Source organism: Clinocottus analis, unplaced genomic scaffold (assembly GCF_023055335.1).
Source record: "Clinocottus analis isolate CAN_PGR_092001 unplaced genomic scaffold, fCliAna1.0.p SCAF_4, whole genome shotgun sequence".
Taxonomy (NCBI): Eukaryota; Metazoa; Chordata; class Actinopteri; order Perciformes; family Cottidae; genus Clinocottus; species Clinocottus analis.
This window is the reverse complement of record NW_027176153.1, coordinates 3,199,829-3,219,508: the sequence shown is the minus strand read 5'-3', so window position 1 is coordinate 3,219,508 and position 19,680 is coordinate 3,199,829. Positions and strand designations below refer to the sequence as shown.

At 49.0% G+C, this 19,680-nt stretch overlaps 1 protein-coding gene across 2 annotated transcripts in view; it reads right to left on the bottom strand.

Annotated features, from left to right (window-relative positions):
• Positions 1-18,309, bottom strand: part of zbtb46 (zinc finger and BTB domain containing 46) — a 66,336-nt gene extending 48,027 nt beyond the window's left edge. The window contains exon 1 of one of the 2 annotated variants that reach the window (XM_068598018.1): positions 17,928-18,309. The gene's annotated coding sequence lies outside the window, so the exon portion shown is untranslated. Of the gene's footprint in view, positions 1-296; positions 461-17,927 lie in introns of those variants that run through there. The other variant, XM_068598019.1, reaches the window with a different exon arrangement.
• Positions 18,310-19,680: the final 1,371 nt, after the last annotated feature.

Genomic DNA, 19,680 nt, shown 5'->3' with positions numbered 1-19,680 from the left:
AAGAGGGGGGGAGACAGGAAGAGAGGGAGAGAGTGACTCAGGCAGCCAATATTTTTTAAACAGCTTTGCTTCCACTCAACTGGGCATCAAGGCCATTATCCCGGGGTTAATCCCCAATCCGACGGAGCTGGCAGCCTTCCGGGACAAGCCGGGGTGGCAGCCCATCAACAAGGCAGGCACGGACAAAAATAACACACACGCACACACACACACACACACACGCAGCCAGACACCGACAGGCATGGAAGCTGCAATTAGAAAAAAAGAAGAAAAAACAAACGCATCAAAGCTATTACCTGCGAATGTCTCTTTTTTCGCCTCTTTTGTCTTCAGTTTTCTTTTGGAATTAAGGAACCGTTCGTGTTTTTGATTTCCTCTCCCCTGTGCCTCGCCGCACGTGTTTCCATGTCTTCAGTGTCCCTGCCTCCATTTATCCCTCAACCTCCATCTGTCCACCTCCTTCTATCTTCTCCCTCCACCGGCTCCGGTCACGCCACATCTTTGCGTCTCCACCTCCACCTCTCTCTCTCTCTCTCTCTCTCTCTCTCTCTCTCCGTCCGCTCTCTTGTTGTCTTTGGCCGGCGTCCAGGGAGTCAAGGTGGAGGAAGAGATTGACTCCAAGACGTATAGCCATGTCATGTGGAGTGGGACCAAAGAGGATCCAGGAGGCTTAGGGAGACTTAGCGTTGCTCCCTTCATCCTCTGCCCCCCCCCCCCACCCCTTCTACACCCCTCTTCCACGCACCACCTGTAAACAATACCTGGAACCTCCGCGTCCACGGTGCGCACCTGAAGACCTCCACGCTGCTCATCGGGCTTCTTTTTCAAAAACCTTCACATTCGGCGTACCGGCCAAAAGATCGGGCCCCTATAAGCCTCCCGTCCGGCTTATGACACTTAATTTGTGCAATTCGGTGGCTCCGAGCCTTCTGACACCTGGTCCGCTCACCTTCAGCCACACAGGTGTTGAGCCTATAGTGATCTGATGGAAATCCAGGCAGAGCGAGGATGACTGGGATCATCCCTGAGTGACAAGAGAAGACAGGTGTGACTCTAAGACGTAGACGGAGATGCCCTTTAGCCCGAGTGTCCACTTCGCCTCCAGTTCCTCCAATGACCCGCACAGCGTTAGTGGGCGTCTTTCCAGGAGGGAAAACAGGGTGAAGTTTGTTTTTGGATGCCCCCACCATTCATAAAACACAATAAAGTGCCCTTGAGGGTACCTTTCCAGCGGAAAAAAACATAATGAACAGCCTCTTGAATGAACTTCAAGTAGAGAAAACATTCAGATTCACTATATGCATTATGGGTACTAATGTGTGCCTTTAAATACAGAAAACGAGATGCAATGCACTGGCGGTTTCCCGTAAATGGAAAAAATGAGATGCTTTGCACTAATGTATTTCATTATATAGAACAAACTAGATGCTTCGCACCAATGGGTTTCCTTCAACAGAGAAAACAAGATGCCTTGCACTAGTGGTTTCCCTTAAAGGGAGAAAACAAGATGCTCTGCACTAATGGGTTTCCTTTAATAGAGAAAACAAGATGCTCTGCACTAGTGGGTGTCCTTAAATAGAGAAAACAAGATGCAGGGCCTTATCGGCTGCCCTAAATGCTAGAATACTTTGCTGAACAGTTTGCCACTATATTTTACATATAAAGAGTGTCGTATCAACACATCTACCGATGTCTCTGCTTGTCTTTTTCCTCATGTGTCTTCCTCCTTTACACACATGTTCATGTTCGTGTGTGTGCGTGTGTGCGTGTGTGTGTGTGTGTGGTTTCTGGGCTATCTTTCTCTCTAGGCCCCTAAGCCTGCTATGTCTCCCATGGTAACTCCCTGACTGACGACCCGGGGCTTAGCCTAAATTCTCTCTCTATTAAAAGCTGTGAAATGCAAATAATGAAACATCTCATTACCACTGTCGGAGAACCCAAGACGAAAAGAGGGAGGAAGGTGGAGGGGGGGGGGGGGGTGGAGGACGAGGAGGACTGTAAGAAAGCGAAGGCGAAAGAGGTGCTATACGGGAGGGAGAGAGCCGGAAATAAAGGAGTGGAACAAGAGGAGGAAAGGATGGGAGAAGAGAAAAGGGAGGTGGAGAGTGTGTGTGTGGGGCTGGTGGAGAGTGTGTGTGTGTGTGGGGCTGGTGGAGAGGTGGAGGCACGGGAACAGATAGCCAGACAGTGAGTCTTTTGTTTGAGATGTGTGGTCGTTAACGTGGAGGGGAGCCGGGATGGGCCACCTATGCAAACAGAGGCGGGGCCGAGCGTCAGAAGCTGTCAATCAAATGTCAAACTATCATCCTGAAGTGTAGTGTACAAACAGCACAAGTAGTGTGCAACAAGAAGATGTGGTCAGGGTGTATATATAAGTATGTATATATGTGCATGTGTGTTGATTGATAATTGTATTATCCCCCAAGAGGATTATAAGTCACAGAGTTGTACTTTTTATCTTCACAACTTATCGTTAATCACCTCGGAACCAAACCGGCGTCACATAACGGGACTTTCCCATAAATTACTCAGGATTAAATACGCATTTTATGGCAGGGAAGAAGAAGAAAAAAGACTTCTTCTTTGCGGAACGTTTCTGTGCGGCGCGGGGAAGTGAAATCACCTACAGGAAGTGTCCGTGCTAGGGTTTTTGTTTTTTTTTTGCAGATGGGAGGAGATTGGCGGTAACGGGTGATGGTGGCGGTGCTGCCGGTGGATCGCATAGAGACTCATCCGCTGATGTCACTGGGGAATTCACGAAAAGTGGAGTTTCTAAGGTGTGACATTGTCTAATAGCGAGATTAGTGCGTGACTTCTGGGAATTTTGTGGTGTTTTTTTCTGCTCACAGATGCATCATGTTTTGTACAAAATGTCCACCTCCCGTTAAGGATTGGACCGTGTAGAATTTGATGGACGAAGGTCACGGCGGACTCAAAAAACACATTTTGGGGTGTAAATCTAAAAAAAAATCACACTCAAATAATAAATATAGAAGATTGAAATTAATGAAGAGTCAAATTAGGTAATAAACCCGAGTGGTTTGGATCGTACTGGGCTCCGACTTGTTCACTGTGAACATCCAATAGATTTTGCATGGACTTCTATACAACCAGAGAAGTGGTCAGGAGAGAGAATGCAGCTTTAACACATGAAGCATATACTTCTATACAACCAGAGGAGTGGTCAGGAGAGAGAATGCAGCTTTAACACATGAAGTATATACTTCTATACAACCAGAGGAGTCGCCCCCTGGTGGTCAGGAGAGAGAATGCAGCTTCAACACATGAAGTATAGACTTCTATACAACCAGAGAAGTGGTCAGGAGAGAGAATGCAGCTTTAACACATGAAGCATATACTTCTATACAACCAGAGGAGTGGTCAGGAGAGAGAATGCAGCTTTAACACATGAAGTATATACTTCTATACAACCAGAGGAGTCGCCCCCTGGTGGTCAGGAGAGAGAATGCAGCTTCAACACATGAAGTATAGACTTCTATACAACCAGAGGAGTCGACTTCTAACACAAAAAACTTTCCCTGTCAGTCTTTTGCGTTTTCTACTCCAGTTTCATTTCAATTTTTTGGTCATTTGTAAAAGCTCAGTTCTGTTTAAAAAAAGGACCAAATGGATTTGTGGCATAAGTAACGATGATGACAATATAAGACTACAAAGCTGTTTAAAACTCATGTTTAGCGGCCCCCCTGATCTCTGTCTCTCTGCCAATGAACCACTTAGAAAGAGAGAGAGTATATGTGTGTGTGTGTGTGTGTGTGTGTGTGTGTGTGTGTGTGTGTGTGTGTACGTGGGTGTCCAGACCCTTTCATAGGCCTTAAAGGAACAGTGTGTAGCATTTATCGGGATCTATTATATCATTCTTGTTTTCACGCTCTCCTACACAGTTGGCACGAAGAAGAAGTTTCAGTCAGGACCGACGGCAACATGCGCAAGTGTCATAAAACGTCTCTCTCCTGACCACCAGGGGGCGACTCCTCTGGTCGTATAGAAGTCTATGCTTCATGTGTTAAAGCTGCATTCTCTCTCCTGACCCTGGTTGTATAGAAGTCTATATAAATAACTTTTCCCTTGATGTATTCCCTCAGTAAACATTGTAAACATGATTTAGTAAATTATTCATTTATGGTCATTTATAGTGAAACAGACCATAAAGCAGGGGACGCTTTAGGGGCGGGGCTTACTGTGATACGCATTGCAAACCAAAACAAGATGGCGGCGGTGAATTCGTCGAACTGGAGGCTTCAAAACACCCACAAACCAGTAGGTGGCGTCAGGACGGCTACGTCCACTTGTAACGTACAGTGTAGACGCCACCAAACCCCTCAGACTGCACCTTCTACCACAAAACCTGTCCCGGCAACCAACAACGCTCACGACTCAGCGAGACACGACCGTCCGTGACTGTACCTCACAGGCGCCCGGATCCCCGAGCTGTTAAAAAAACAGTGACTGCAGCCACCGGCTCCAAGGGCCTCAGACCCAGAACAGGGAGGGAGGGGCGGGGGTCAGGTGAGGGGGCATGAAACAAAAAAAAACGTGACAAAAAAAAAACCCTCCAGAAAATCTGAAACGCGAAACGTCTGCGGCCCCAAAAAGCTAATTGTTGTTTGTTAAAATGTGTGGTTTCTGAATGTGCAAGAGGAGCGACTGAATGATGGTGACTCACTGCTGCTGGTGGCCAGTTGCTATCTGGTGCCGAGGCGGGTGTCCAGAGAGAGAGAGAGAGAGCGTGTGTGTGAGTGTGTGTGTGTGTGTGTGTGTGTGTGTAAGTAACTTGGTGTGACTGTCGCTCTGTCAGACGGCAAACAAGAGGCATCTCTCTCTCAAATCCGCACTGGGCCGCGGCTTACAATGAGCTCATGCAAAGAGGGGAGCGGAAAAAAGCCGCGGCTTAAGTGTGTACTCACGAGGACAACAGGCACACCCTCCAACCTCACCCCCTCTCCCGACACCCCCACCGCCCTCCCCTCCTGAGCAAATATTAAGAGAGACTTCACTCCCGGCTAATCTAATTCACAAACACTCCAGAGCGCGCACAAACACGGAAAAACACATCATTTAACCGCATTAACTTTAGCCCTCGACGTGCAACGTTTCACTTATAACTTACCGCCGCCCCCCCCCCCCCCCTCCCTCCCGTACAACCACCCAGCGCCGCGGGTGATTTACATATAGATAGAGAGGTGTTTATGGCAGAGAGAGGAGGAAAAAAAACAACACAGTTGTGTAAAATAGCCCGAGGCCGCGTTGTCACTCATCAAGCTGATCAAAAAAAGAAGAAGAAGAAGAAGAAGAAGCAGCAACCGTACGACGCTGATGAATCTCGGAGCGCCTTTGCGAATCTGTCCTTCAACGGCGGGAAGGGAAAGAAGAAGAAAAAAGAGAGGAGGTGAGATAAAGGGAGAGAAATCAAGGGGAGAGGAGAGGAGCATCTAAATATAGAGAGAGGAGCGGTTTTTTTTTTGGAGTCAGAAAAGAGACAGTGAAGGGTAAGAAAAGAGGGAGGGAGACGGGGGGATGCGAGGAAGAGAAGCGGAGAGATGGAGGCAAATAAAACAATGGGAGGAAAGTAGAGTTGAGAAGACACGAGACGACAGAAAGGGCGGCGGGCGTGGAGACCGATTGGAGGACGCCTGTCCGTCCACCACGCGGGCGTTCGATGCCGGAGGGTCAGCGGATCCCTCTCCACGCTCTGAACTCGAGCAGCGAGGCAGCGAAGAAGAGGCAGAAGTTCTTTGTTCTTCCTCTGTTTGTTTGTTTGTTTGTTTGTTTGTTTGGGGGCCGGCTGTGGCTCACGGAGACGAGACGTCGTCCTGTTAACCGCGAGGTAGACGGTTCCTCGTCTCCTTGAGCGAGACACTGGACCCCCCCCCAGGTGCTGGCGGCGGTTCTCAAGTGAAGTTTGTTTCGTTTGAGTGTAAATTGCCTGAAAACCGGCGACTCGTCGACATTCAGGACTGCGGCTCGGCGGCCGGAGGGCCCGCCATGATTGACGAAGAGCGAGCCGACAAAGCGCCTCACCTGGACCCCCTCGCCACCCCCGCCCTCCCCCGCCCTCCCTCCACCCGTCTGTCTTTTCACTCGGAGCGTGTTTACTCGGATGCGGTTTGACGTTTGACTGTCACCTGTTGACTCACATGAACAAGCTGCGATGGCTCGCAGGCTTTCGGGACTATTGCTTCTTCTTTTGTTTGTTTGTTTGTTTGTTTGTTTGTCCCACCCCTCCTCCCTTCCTTGACGGAAAGAACTTCAAATTCACGCTGAGTGCCGCGGCCAGACATACAGTAAGAGACACAAAGAGAGAGCGACGGAGAGAGAGAGAGACAATAGGTCCACTGTGTAAACTCCCATGATCCCGCTCACCGTCGCGAAGGACAACACCCACCAATTTAAAAAAAAAAAAAAAAACAAGAAGTCACACATTCCCACATCGTGAGGCAGCGCCGGTATCAGGTGTCCGTCCAAAAGCAGCCAACCGCCTCCAATCAGCCGCCAACAACCCCGCGTGACACGCCAGCGCACACACCACAACAACCAGGGGGAGGTGGGGGGGTGAAGACAGGAGAGAGGGGGGAGAAAGAGAGAGAGAGAGCCAAGCAGAGACAAAAGGAAGAGAGACAATGACAGAGAGTGAAAAGAGGAAGAGACGAGGGGGGAAAGCACATCGCATTCACGGCAACAATAACACCTCTGTGTTGTTTGTGTGTGTGTGTGTGTGTGTGTGTGTGTGCCACATTGGTGGAGGGCCATTGGGGGGAGTTTGCCCCTCGCCACTGAAAAGGGGATGTGAACCTACTCACTTCTGTTCACATGTGGATGGGCTCGTCGCTAAAGGGAAGCGCTCTTAAAGGGTCCGGCTTTCATCGCCGGTTTAGAAAGGTCACAGAAGCCTTCGCCAGTCAAAAATGATCAAAACTTCTCTTTTGAGCCGCCGCCTTCCAACCCGAGAGCCAGACGCGGCCCTGACGTGGTTCAAAGAAAGAAAGGTGAAGATTAAAGTTTCAGTCCAAACTGATTTCGTGGAAACAATTGGGCTTCATTCTGGACTCCTTTTGTCGCATCGGTTAAAACGTTTCGTTGTGGTTGTGGAAACTCGTTTAAATTGCCGTATCTTTTTTTTCTCCTTTCTTTTTTTAAGCGGCCTCAAACCCATCGTCGCGCTCCCGAAGCGCCGCCGGCGTGCAGCGCGTGTGCTGTGACAACGTCCTCAAGACGCCGAACGCAGAGTCCGGACTGGGCCTGTGTTCAGGCCTCAGGGCTACTGCTTGAGTTGAGGTCACACGCTCGCTCACGGCTGTGTGGACAAACTCATTTTGTGGGATATCTGCAAAAATTACATTATTTTTCGCCGGTATTGTTCCGCATCGTGCGGATGCATCACTCCACCACGCGTCAGCGGGCTGTTTCACCGGCTTCCACCGAGACCAACACCCGGCTGAAGGCCGGCGAGATTCACGCCGCTGGAAATCCATTTTACCTTTTGTTCTTTTGTTTGGTTCAGTCAGCGATACTTTGCTCATAACTTAAGGAAACTTTTGCAGGTTTCGGTGGCTCAGTCACGTTGCTTTTTCTTCTTTGGGGCAATGTTGCCTCACACATCCAGTTTGTAACAGCTTATAATGTTTGTAACATCTTGTAACTGTTTGTAACTGTTTCTAATAGCTTGTAACAGTTTGTATCATCTTGTAACTGTTTGTCACACTTTGTAACAGTTTGTAACTGTTTGTATCATCTTGTAACTCTTTGTAACATCTTGTAACTCTTTGTAACATCTTGTAACTCTTTGTATCATCTTGTAACTGTTTGTAACTGTTTCTAATAGCTTGTAACAGTTTGTAACATCTTGTAACAGTTTGTACCTGTTTGCATCATCTTGTAACATCTTATAACTGTTTGTATCATCTTGTAACTGTTTGTAACTGTTTCTAACATCTTGTAACAGTTTGTAACTCTTTGTATCATCTTGTAACTCTTTGTATCATCTTTTAACTCTTTGTATCATCTTGTATCATCTTGTAACATCTTGTAACTGTTTGTATCATCTTGTAACTCTTTGTAACATCTTGTAACTGTGTGTATCATCCTGTAACATCTTGTAACTCTTTGTATCAGTCGCCGTCTCGCCTCCTTCGTGGCTTAACAGACATTTTTGTTCAGGAAAATGTTTGACTTCGCCCCGTTAAGAGGATGTGTAATAATGCGAGCGAGGGTCAGGGGGAAGGATAAAAATGAGAAAGCGAACAGGGAGAGGGTAGAAATGAGAAAAGGGAGTAGAGGAAGGGTAAAAATGAGAAATGGAGTAGGGGAGGCCACAGGAGGCACCTGGCCCACTTACAGCAGAGGAGGAGGAGAGGTGGGAGATTAACGAGTGGGAGGGAAAAGGAAGGAGGAAGAGGAGGAGGAGGAGGTGGAGGAAAAAGCAAGGGAGGTGCAGCTGGGGGGGACAGGGTGAAGAAGAAGAAGAAGAAGAAGAAGAAGAAGAAGAAGAAGAAGAAGCCCTGTGAGGCTGAGAATGGAGGTGGTGTGTGTTTTTGTGTAAGTGTGTGTCTGCGCGCTGGACGAATGTGTGTGGGCGTCTAAAATTATGAAGAAGAAGAAGAAAAAAAAAAAAAAAGCAGAGCTAACACCTCACCCAAAGTATGAATAAGCGACCACAACAGGCCAACCGTGGGTTCGATCTCCTCTCCCGGCACGTCGCGGCAGCAGCCGGCCTCTCCCACTAAAGATCCCACTAATGCCGCCCACAGCGCTCGCTCCACCTCACATCAATGAATATTTCATGTCCTGATGGCACTTTTTAAAAAAGCAACACACACACACACACACACACACACAAAAACTAATTAGCAAATCCAAGTTGATCTGGCATTAGTCATATCAGGCCAATTAAAAGCCCGGCCCACTGTACATGTTAATGGCAGCGGAGTGGAATAATTGTATGTTGAGCAGGGGAGAGAATGTTAAACAGGCCTTGTTAGCAGCACTTTAGCACTCTAGCCCGGTCCACGGCTGGATTACACAACTCTACAGAGCGGGGTAATGTTGCTCACACACACACACACACACACACACACACAGGAGAGCGTGTGCACGCGCGCGTTTGAAAGCGACAAACTCTATCCATTAATTAGAGAGTCGCCATCAACTCCATGGGGTCAGGTCGGATACTTATAAGCTAAAGAAGAGAAATATATTCCAGGGAAAAGAAAATTATGGTTTTTATGCTTCAGTAATAACTTTTTTCTTTTCCTTTTTTTCCTTTCTCTCCATTCAGAGGACAGTCGAGAACATTTCACTAACTATGAAGCACACGACACACACACACAGACGGACGCACACACTCGACACTGAACTGCAACCATGGTAACCCGCGCCGAACCGTCATGTGACCGAGCGATTTGTGAGAATCATTATATATATATATATATATATATATATATATATATATATATATATATATATATATATATATATAAACTGCAAAGTGTAATCTCTCACACTTCTACTTAAGTCGAATCATTAGTGACGATACAGATCCGCTCTGAACGGTGTACCGCACTGCATTGTGGGATATTTCAAGCGTTTTGCATCCCGAAGAGCATTTCTCACGAGCAACTTTCATGGCGTTTTTAACCTTTCGGCGACTTCACGGAGCCGCTGTCGTCCGTGAAGAGTCAAGGGACTGAAACATTGTGCGGACATGAAGATAACCACACGTTCACCAGACGACAAAACCGCACGCCGCCAAGGAGACGGACCAAGAAAAGAGCGAATGAAACGTTTAATGAGGAGCAAATGGACATTTTTGCACTGACCAAAACTTCAAATAAATTACAATCTCCTAATTTTAACTTTACGCCAACTCTTCGTAGGTATTGAATTTGTTATAAAAAAAAATTCACCAGGTTTTTTTTCCAGAACTCCAATTAAATATTAAACTTTTCCCTAAAATCTCAAATGTTCGTATAAACTCCAGAAACGTCTCATTACCGGAGACGTTCCCGACTGTTCTCCCTCTGCTGTGTTAATATTAAACGGGGACCCAAACATTGGCAGAGGCTCACAGGTCACACACACACACACACACACACACACACACACACTCGGCGCGGTCAGCAGCAGTCGTTCGTGTGGTATTCTTCGAGCAGAGGAAGGTGTTGGTGGTGTTTGAGTCTCTTCCAGATTCCCTCTGTGTGTTTTCTCAGCGCAGGAGTTTATATTGAGACAGACACACACACACACAGACACACACACACACAGACACACACAGACTAAACTGTGTCGCACACCACAGAAAAATAGAAGAAGAAGAAAAAAGCGGCAGGATAACAAGGGCTGGAACTCTTTTGGAGTGGATGTCTGTTTCATCACCCTCCTCCTCCTCATCCTCCTCCTCCTCCTCTTCCTCCTCCTCCTCCTCCTTCTCCTCTTCCTCCTCCTCGTCATCTTCCTCCCTCCTTCTCCACCGTTCCATCTCCTCTCTCACCTGAGCTTTGATATGGAAATCTCTCGGCAGCCGCAGCCCCCGAGGCCGGTCGGCCGGTTTCTAAAAGATGTTTTTGCTCAAAGCCGCTCAATTTCTCATCAAATGCTCAAACCGTGAGTATGAAAGACTTCTCTCGCCGGAGAAAATAACAAACTAACAACCGCGTGCTGAGACACACGAGCCCGGACTCCAAACCTTCAAAGTTCCTTAATGGCCGACGTGATCGTGTCTAAAGATGGCGGCGCTCATGCCGAGTGCGACGGCGAGGTCGCCCGCCGTCCTCAACGGGACGCCGCGAGTGTTCAACTGTTGAAAACTGTGGAACCTAAGTCGTTGCAGGAACCCCAAATTAGTTGTAATACTTGTATGTATTTGTTCAGCAAAGTCTTGAGAAAAAAATGTATATCTGCAAAAGAAAATCAATTTTAAAAGATATTTTTAACGTAACTATGAACATCCAGCATGATATGAGCCAGATTCCCCAAAAATGCCTCCTGGAGCGTCAATAAGACACCTTTATGGAAAGATTAGGACCTAAAGAATCATAATCTGCAACAAAAATCACAATAAAACAAAGTCTTGTCCTGTTAGGAAGGAGTTTCAGTCAAAAAAAAAAGTCTTTCGGTATCAAAAAATGGCAAAATTATTTTATGCCAAAAGATTGTTTAAATGGGGCATGCTGGGACCTAAAATGGGTGCGGGAGGATTTTCACGCACGGTTTCCAAAAGGTTAAATTGAAGAACGTGAATCCTTCTGAACGTAATCCGTCTCGAGCTGCGACGATGAATCACGTAGTCGATCTGATAATCGATAAATCGATTTGAGTAACTTTAAAAAAAAGCGTTGTAGCCCTTAAAGCCCTCGCCTGTAATCCTATGAACTGTTTGAGTTGAGTTTACAGGTCGTACATGGGGATTAGACATTCTTCTAGCCCTGATCTTTCATGTTTAATTTGATACCTAACGTGTTTTTTTTCTTGATTTGTGCCTTGGTACCTGATATAAAAAGGTTTCCTTGACTAGCAATGTGAATATTTTTCCGTCTCTTTTTGCTCGTGGACGTCGGGAAATACGAAATTTGTTCAAAAAATGTCGGACATCTTTGCGGACCGAACGACTAACCGGTCGACCTCAGATTCCAGCTTCTTAAACCTGAATGTGTGAAGTAAACGCAACATCCTTCTGACAAAAGAGGACGTTCGAGGTCGCCATCTTTAATTTTCTGACATTTAATGGACCAAAGAAATGATCGATTGACCCCTAAAATAATCACCAGGTCAATCGGCAACTATTCGGGGGGTAAAAACGAGTCCTAAAAGCTCTTAAAAGCGAACACATTTCCTGGTTTCTTCTCTTCCTCTCCGGCGGTAACAACTGAACATCCGTCTCTCGGTGAATCGGTGAAAAGCGATCGACAGACGAATCAACGGCGAAAACGATCGTTAGTCGCGGGGCCGCGAACCGCGTCCCACGTGAGCTCATTACCGGAGAGGAGATGATTAAAAAAAAAAAAAAGATGCCGCGGATCGATGAGACCTCTCTCTGAAAGAATGTTCTCTCACAACCGCTGAAGGAAAAATTGTGAAAATTGTCGAATGTGACATGTGTACACATCGCGTCACGAGCGACCTCCGCAGAGATCGGGACGCCGGAGATAAAAGACAATAGATGCAATCTACATCTCCCTCCCTTTGTTCTTTCATTAGCGGCAGGCGGACGGAGCGGAGACGCACAACCTGCCGTCGCCTCGCATTTGTTTCGACAAAGCGTCAAAGATCGTGGGAGATCGTACCGCGAATGAAAACCCAACAGTTAGGAGTTCACGGAAAACCCGGAGCGGGACACGAGACCCTAATTCTGACTTTTGCTTCGACGCGTTGCCCGGTGAAAAGAGAAACACTCCCCCGATGACAACACACACACACACACAAAATACATGAAATCCCTCATCTGTTTCCTCTGGGATGTGTGATCCAAATAAAAAGCTGTTTCTCAATATCAACAACAACTCCTCGGAAAGAAAGATGCGCTGACGTCGCCGCGCACAACCCCTCCCTTTTGCATGTATTTTTAGCGACAAAACAAATTGTGATTTCGCTTTTGAAATTCTCGCTCGTCGTAGATTATAACCCCCCCCCCCCCCCCTTCAAAAAAAAAAGAAAAGCGCCAAATCGACGAATTACCTTTCAATTTAAAAATTCAGGGACAAAAGAACAAAAGGAAAGAACAAGAGAGCTCATTGCGCTCACTGACATCCTATTGTGCAGGTGTATGCACACACACACACACACACACATGCACACACACACACACACACACACACGGACCTATGAAATATTAACAACTATGTGAAAAGACAAGTGGGGTGGTGGAGACGACTGTGTGTGGTTTGAGGGGTATGGCTTAAACTCACCTGTTATCTCTGCCGTGTGTGTGGGTGTAAAGGGGAGGGGAGGGGGGGGGCACACCAGATAGGTGGATAGGAAAGACAGCTGTTACACACACACACACACACACACACACACATCCCCCACAGCATCCGTGTAACCCCACGGGGATTAGGAACACCTGTATTCAGCGCCGCACAATGAGCTATAGAGGCAGTTAAGCTAAAAAGCCTTGGGAGTTATTAGTGGATGGGGGATGGAGCTGGTTTGGCTACGTAGGGGTGGGGATGAGGGGGGGAGGTGTGTGTGTGTGGTGGTGGTGGTGGTGGGGTGTTAATGTGCGCCTCGACGACGGACCCAGACGTGAGTATACGACAATATTCAGACAAGAGTTGTCAAGAGAGCTCCGGAGAGACGGAGGCATGAGATGTGCACACCGAGAGTAAACGCTCACTTTAGCAGCCTGTTAGCCAAACAGGTGTTCCCATTAACAAGTGAGTGATGTGTGTGTGTGTGTGTGTGTGTGGGGGGGGGGGGGGGTGGGGGGGTGAATGGAGTACAAGGCTCCTGACAGGAACACATGAGTCAGTACGGAGAGCTTGCCCTCTTTTCTCTACTTGGTATCGGGAACGTATACGTACGATTGTGTGTGTGTGTGTGTGTGTGTGTGTGGGAGGGGGTCCTGATACTGCCCCCCACACAGTTCGGCCTGCACGGGAGGACTGAGCACCACCTACATACCAGCAGGCGCCAAACGCGACGAACGGAAGAACTCTGCCACCGCGAGGACGTCTCTCTGAAGACGCCGGAGCGACGAGTCCGATCCGTTGCTCATCGCAGAAAGAGGAGGAACACGTTCCCACGCGTGGAACCCACCTCTCACGGAGACGCTGCTCATGTGACGCGCTCCCAAGAACACACGCATGGACATAGAGGAGGTCCTCATTGCATCCTGGTCTCAGTCTCATTGCATCCTGGTCTCGGTCTCATTGCATGCTGGTCTCGGTCTCATTGCATCCTGGTCTCAGTCTCATTGCATCCTGGTCTCAGTCTCATTGCATCCTGGTCTCAGTCTCATTGCATCCTGGTCTTTGTCTCATTGCATCCTGGTCTCAGTCTCATTGCATCCTGGTCTCAGTCTCATTGCATCCTGGTCTGTGTCTCATTGCATCCTGGTCTCAGTCTCATTGCATCCTGGTCTCAGTCTCATTGCATCCTGGTCTCAGTCTCATTGCATCCTGGTCTCAGTCTCATGGCGTCCTGGTCTCAGTCTCATTGCGTCCTGGTCTCTGTCTCATTGAATCCTGGTCTCTGTCTCATTGAATCCTGGTCTCGGTCTCATTGCGTCCTGGTCTTTGTCTCATTGCGTCCTGGTCTCTGTCTCATTGCATCCTGGTCTCTGTCTCATTGCATCCTGGTCTCTGTCTCATTGCATCCTGGTCTGTGTCTCATTGCCTCCTGGTCTTTGTCTCATTGCGTCCTGGTCTTTGTCTCATTGCGTCCTGGTCTCAGTCTCATTGCGTCCTGGTCTCTGTCTCATTGCATCCTGGTCTCTGTCTCATTGCATCCTGGTCTCGGTCTCATTGCATCCTGGTCTCAGTCTCATTGCGTCCGGGTCTCAGTCTCATTGCATCCTGGTCTCAGTCTCATTGCGTCCTGGTCTCAGTCTCATTGCGTCCTGGTCTCAGTCTCATTGCGTCCTGGTCTCAGTCTCATTGCGTCCGGGTCTCAGTCTCATTGCGTCCTGGTCTCAGTCTCATTGCGTCCTGGTCTCAGTCTCATTGCGTCCGGGTCTCAGTCTCATTGCGTCCTGGTCTCAGTCTCATTGCATCCTGGTCTCAATCTCTCGGTTCCCCTCATCCTCCTCTTCCTCATTTCTTCGCAACAAACCTTCAAACTCAGGAATATTCGGCGTAACAAAACTCCAACGCCGAGCGCAGCTTCGAAGAAACAAAACAATACATTTAACTTACTTTTTTAAAATCAACTTTAAATGAAATTTTAAAACCGCTCCATTCATGAGCTGCAACGCGGAGACGAACGCAAACCCACGAGCGTCACCAGCAGCTAGAGCTTTTTTTCCATCTTTCGGGCCGATCTCGCCTACACGCCTCCTCCACTCCTCCTCGTAGCTGCTGTCTTCTGGTCTGTATTACATTTTCCCCCCGTGGAACACACAGATGGAGAAGGTGCAGGCACACACACACACACACACACACACACACACACACACACACACTGAAAAACACATATATGCACAGAATTGACATCCATTGCTCTTTACTACACAGCTCTACCTCAGGGGGGGAGGGCAACCTCAATGGTGCAGCCTGGTGGCGTGTGTGTGTGTATGTGTGTGTGTGTGTGTGTGTGAGAGGGTGGTGGAGGGTGGGGGCAAACCCACCCACACACACACAAAGCATTCTGGGAGATAGTCCAGGCCAGGATGTGTGTCGAGGTGTGGCTACGCCTTTATACTTTGAGGATTGTCAGCGTTAAAAAAAAGAAAGCAGTCTGCTGTACAAAGTGTGCACAGATGGACGTGCACATGCACACGTGCACGCTAACACACACACACACACACACACACACACACAAGGCGCCGTGAGTGAATAAAAAAAAAAAAAGGTGTATCATATCAAGCCAGATCGTAGCTGTGGTAGTGAAGGACTAAACAAGCAGACGAGTCCAGAGAGGCCGGAGACAGTTTGGCAGAAAATCACTCGACCCAGTGAGCCGCCGTCAGACCAGAGGACCCTGCTGGGAGCTAACTGGCTGCAGCACTGGGGGCTAACTGGCTGCAGCACTGGGGGCTAACTGGCTGCAGCACTGGGGGCTAACTGGCTGCAGCGCTGGGGGCTAACTGGCTGCAGCGCTGGGGGCTAACTGGCTGCAGCGCTGGGGGCTAACTGGCTGCAGCACTGGGGGCTAACTGGCTGCAGCGCTGGGGGCTAACTGGCTGCAGCACTGGGAGCTAACTGGCTGCAGCGCTGGGGGCTAACTGGCTGCAGCACTGGGGGCTAACTGGTTGCAGCACTGGGGGCTAACTGGCTGCAGCGCTGGGGGCTAACTGGTTGCAGCACTGGGGGCTAACTGGCTGCAGCACTGGGGGCTAACTGGCTGCAGCGCTGGGGGCTAACTGGTTGCAGCACTGGGGGCTAACTGGCTGCAGCGCTGGGAAGTTCCTCAAACTGAACTCAGAACACTTTTCTGACAACAAGCTGCCACGGGACCAGAAAAGTTTGCAGGATCCCCCCACCCACACACACACACACACACACACACACACCTCTAGTGTCAAGGGATGATGATGAGGTAGAGGATGATGAAGATCTCTGTCAGTGGAGGTGAGCCCCCCCCCCTCTCTTTCTCTCTCAAGCAGCAGAAAATGGAGGAAGACGGAACTGACCGCTTTGAGAGGGGCAGACAGGAGGCAGGGCCGTGTGTGTGTGTGTGTGTGTGTGTGTGTGTGTGTGTGTGAGAGAGAGAGAGAGAGAGAGAGAGAGAGAGAGAGAGAGAGAGAGAGAGAGAGAGTCTGCGTGGGGTACAACACTTGACGCTACACTTTTAAACTCTCACATCAGATGATGAACTGAATGATTAAAAGGGGGAATAAATAAATACCTGAAAACACTCATCTGCAAACAACATCCTCCTCCTCCTCCTCTTCCTCCTCCTCCTCCTCCTCCTCCTCCTCCTCCTCCTCCTCCTCTATGGGGTTGGGTGTTGACGCAGCAGAAATTTCCAGCTGGAGAAATCCCCCTTTTTTGTGTGGAGGTTAATCGAGGGGAGGAGGAAGAGGAGGAACAGCAGGAGGAAGAGGAAGAGCAGGAGGAGGGTTTAAGCCCTCTTGTCTCCCAGCAGCTCCGAGCGCTTTCATTTTGAATCCCCTCCAGACGGCTGCACGAGCATCACCCTGCGCTGCGTGTGGCACGACACACACACACACACACACACACACACACACACACACACACACACACACACACACACACACACACACACACCAACGCTGTCACCGTATAGGAGACAAAACTTTGCACATTTCACCGCTGGTTTCATCAAACTCGGATCAGCTGGGGACGAAACACGCGCGCGCGTGTCTGCAAGCGGCTCATCACACACGCGTTAAGTACACAGTCTGCAGGGCGTCACACACACACATACATACATATATATATATATATATATATATATATATATATATATATATATATATATATATATATATATATATATATATATATATATATATTGTATTGTATTTCCTTCCTGCGCGCTGATACAATAAAGAAGTAGTTCCGTGGAGTCCGTTTCACAGCCTTTACAATATTAAACACACATTAGAAAGTAGATTATCTTTCCGCCTCTCATTGTGAAACTGCTTTTTTTAATCATCGGCTCCGTAATGCGTGCACACACACACACACGCACACACGCACACGCACACACACACATCGGCGACTGACAGCTTCTCCAAAAGAAACGGCATGAAGAGGAATAGCAACAAGCGGGCAGACAGCTGGCTGTCACGTCTGGAACAGGTAGGCGGACTTTTCAGACTGTCGCGCGCTCCCTCGCGCGCGCGTCTCGCTGTCAGAATCACCGCGAGCACGAAATGCCAACGGAATAAAAAAAAAAAATACAAAATAAAAACAGACAGACAGGCCTGTGCGTACAGTAGCCACATACACACGCGCGGATACACACACACACACACGGACACACACACACGCACACAACGGACTACAACAGCCGCGCGCGGAGTTGCATTGTAGCCCCCCCCTTCACCCCCCCGGCGCGCGTGCGCGCACCAACCTGTCAGCGTGCAGACAGCGATGGCTCCGCGAGGCGGAAAAAAACTAATTGTTGATACATGATACGTGAAGAGCGCGGACCTCGCTGCCGCCTCACCGGGGGGAGAAAACCCTCCTCAGACCTTATTAAAGCGAGAGGGGGGAGGCGGAAGAGAGGGGGGGAGAGAGAGGGGGAGGGGGAGGAGGGGGTTCAGCGCCGAAAGAGGAAGTCAGACATACCTGTTACCCCATGGGCTCTGGGCTCCTGGACGCGGTCTCGGTCCTTCGGAGGTCCAGTCTGCTGTGACAGCCTGAGAGAAAGAAAGGAAGGGAGGAGGAGGAGGAGGAGGAGGAGAGAGAGAGGGGGGAGGTTGTCCAAAGCTCTCTCTCTCTCTCTACTGTCCTTCCTCTCCTCTGGATGCTTTCTTTAAGTGTTATTCCCCCTTGTTCTCCCCGCTCTTCTTCCTCCACCAGCCCCTTTCTCTCTCTCTCTCTTTCCCTCCCCGGCTTTTCCGTGTCTTGGTATCAGGAGCCTCCTCCTCCTCCTCCTCCTCCTCCTCCTCCTCCTCCTGCTCTCTGTATCTCTCTCTCTCCCCGTGTCCCCGTATCTCCTCTCTCTCTCTCTCTCTCTCTCTCTCTCTCTCTCTCTCTCTCTCTCTCTCTCTCTCTCTCTCTCTCTCTCTCTCTCTCTCTCTCTCTCTGTGCAGAGTCAGGAAATGAGAGACCGTGAACGCACCGTGCGCGCGGCGTGTCCATCTGATGTGAGGACAGTAATCATGAAAATCCCCTGCAGGCGAATTCTGTCATTTATCACATGACGACTTATTATTATTATTAATAATAACGTATGATTATTATTAATAATAATAACAATGATATTCATATGTGTTATTGTTGTGGTGTTGTGTGTCATGATGTAAACATGTGTGTGGCTCCTGCTTGTTGCCAAATAGGACTCATGCAGGACCAGGACAATGAGGACCATGAGGACCGGGACCATAAGGACCATGAGTACCGGGACCATGAGGACCATGAGTACCGGGACCATGAGGACTATGAGTACCATGAGGACTATGAGTACCATGAGGACCATGAGGACTATGAGGACCATGAGGACCATGAGGACTATGAGGACCATGAGGACCGGGACCATGAGGACCATGAGGACTATGAGTACCATGAGGACCATGAGGACCATGAGGACTATGAGGACCATGAGGACTATGAGGACCATGAGGACCGGGACCATGAGGACTATGAGGACCATGAGGACCGGGACCATGATGACCATGCAGGACCGGGACCATGAGGGCCATGATGACCGGGGCCATGAGGACCAAGACCATGAGGACCATGAGGACCGGGGCCATGAGGACCATGCAGCACCGGGACCATGAGGACCGGGACCATGCAGGACCAGGACCATGAGGACAATGAGGACCAGGACCATGAGGACAATGAGGACCAGGACCATGAGGACAATGAGGACCAGGACCATGAGGACAATGAGGACCAGGACCAGGGCTCGGTGAGTCTGACCCCCTCTGGTGGCACAATCAAGAAAACACCAGAGAAAATAATAAATAAATGAATAAACAAGACTGACATTTACATTTTGACACGCTCTGTGAGGAAAACACCTCGCGGGTCACGTGACGGGCGGCGGGTCACGTGACGGGCGGCGGGTCACGTGACGGGCGGCGGGCCGGACGAGCAGAGAGTTTGGGGTAATTCCACGTCACACTTTATGGACTTTCCTTTCATGATTTTGCTTATTAGTTATGAGAGAGAGGGGGGAGAGAGAGAGGGAGGGAGGGATAGAAAAAGAGGGAGGGAGAGAAAGAGGGAGAAAAGGAGAGAGAGAGGGAGAGAGAGGTGGTTTCCTGAACAGCAGAAACTGTTTTGCAATAGAACGGGCCGGTCTACTTCCTGGTAATGAGGTGGGAACCTGTCATAGTACTCAGAGGTGGTAGTATGTACTAGTATGACAAAG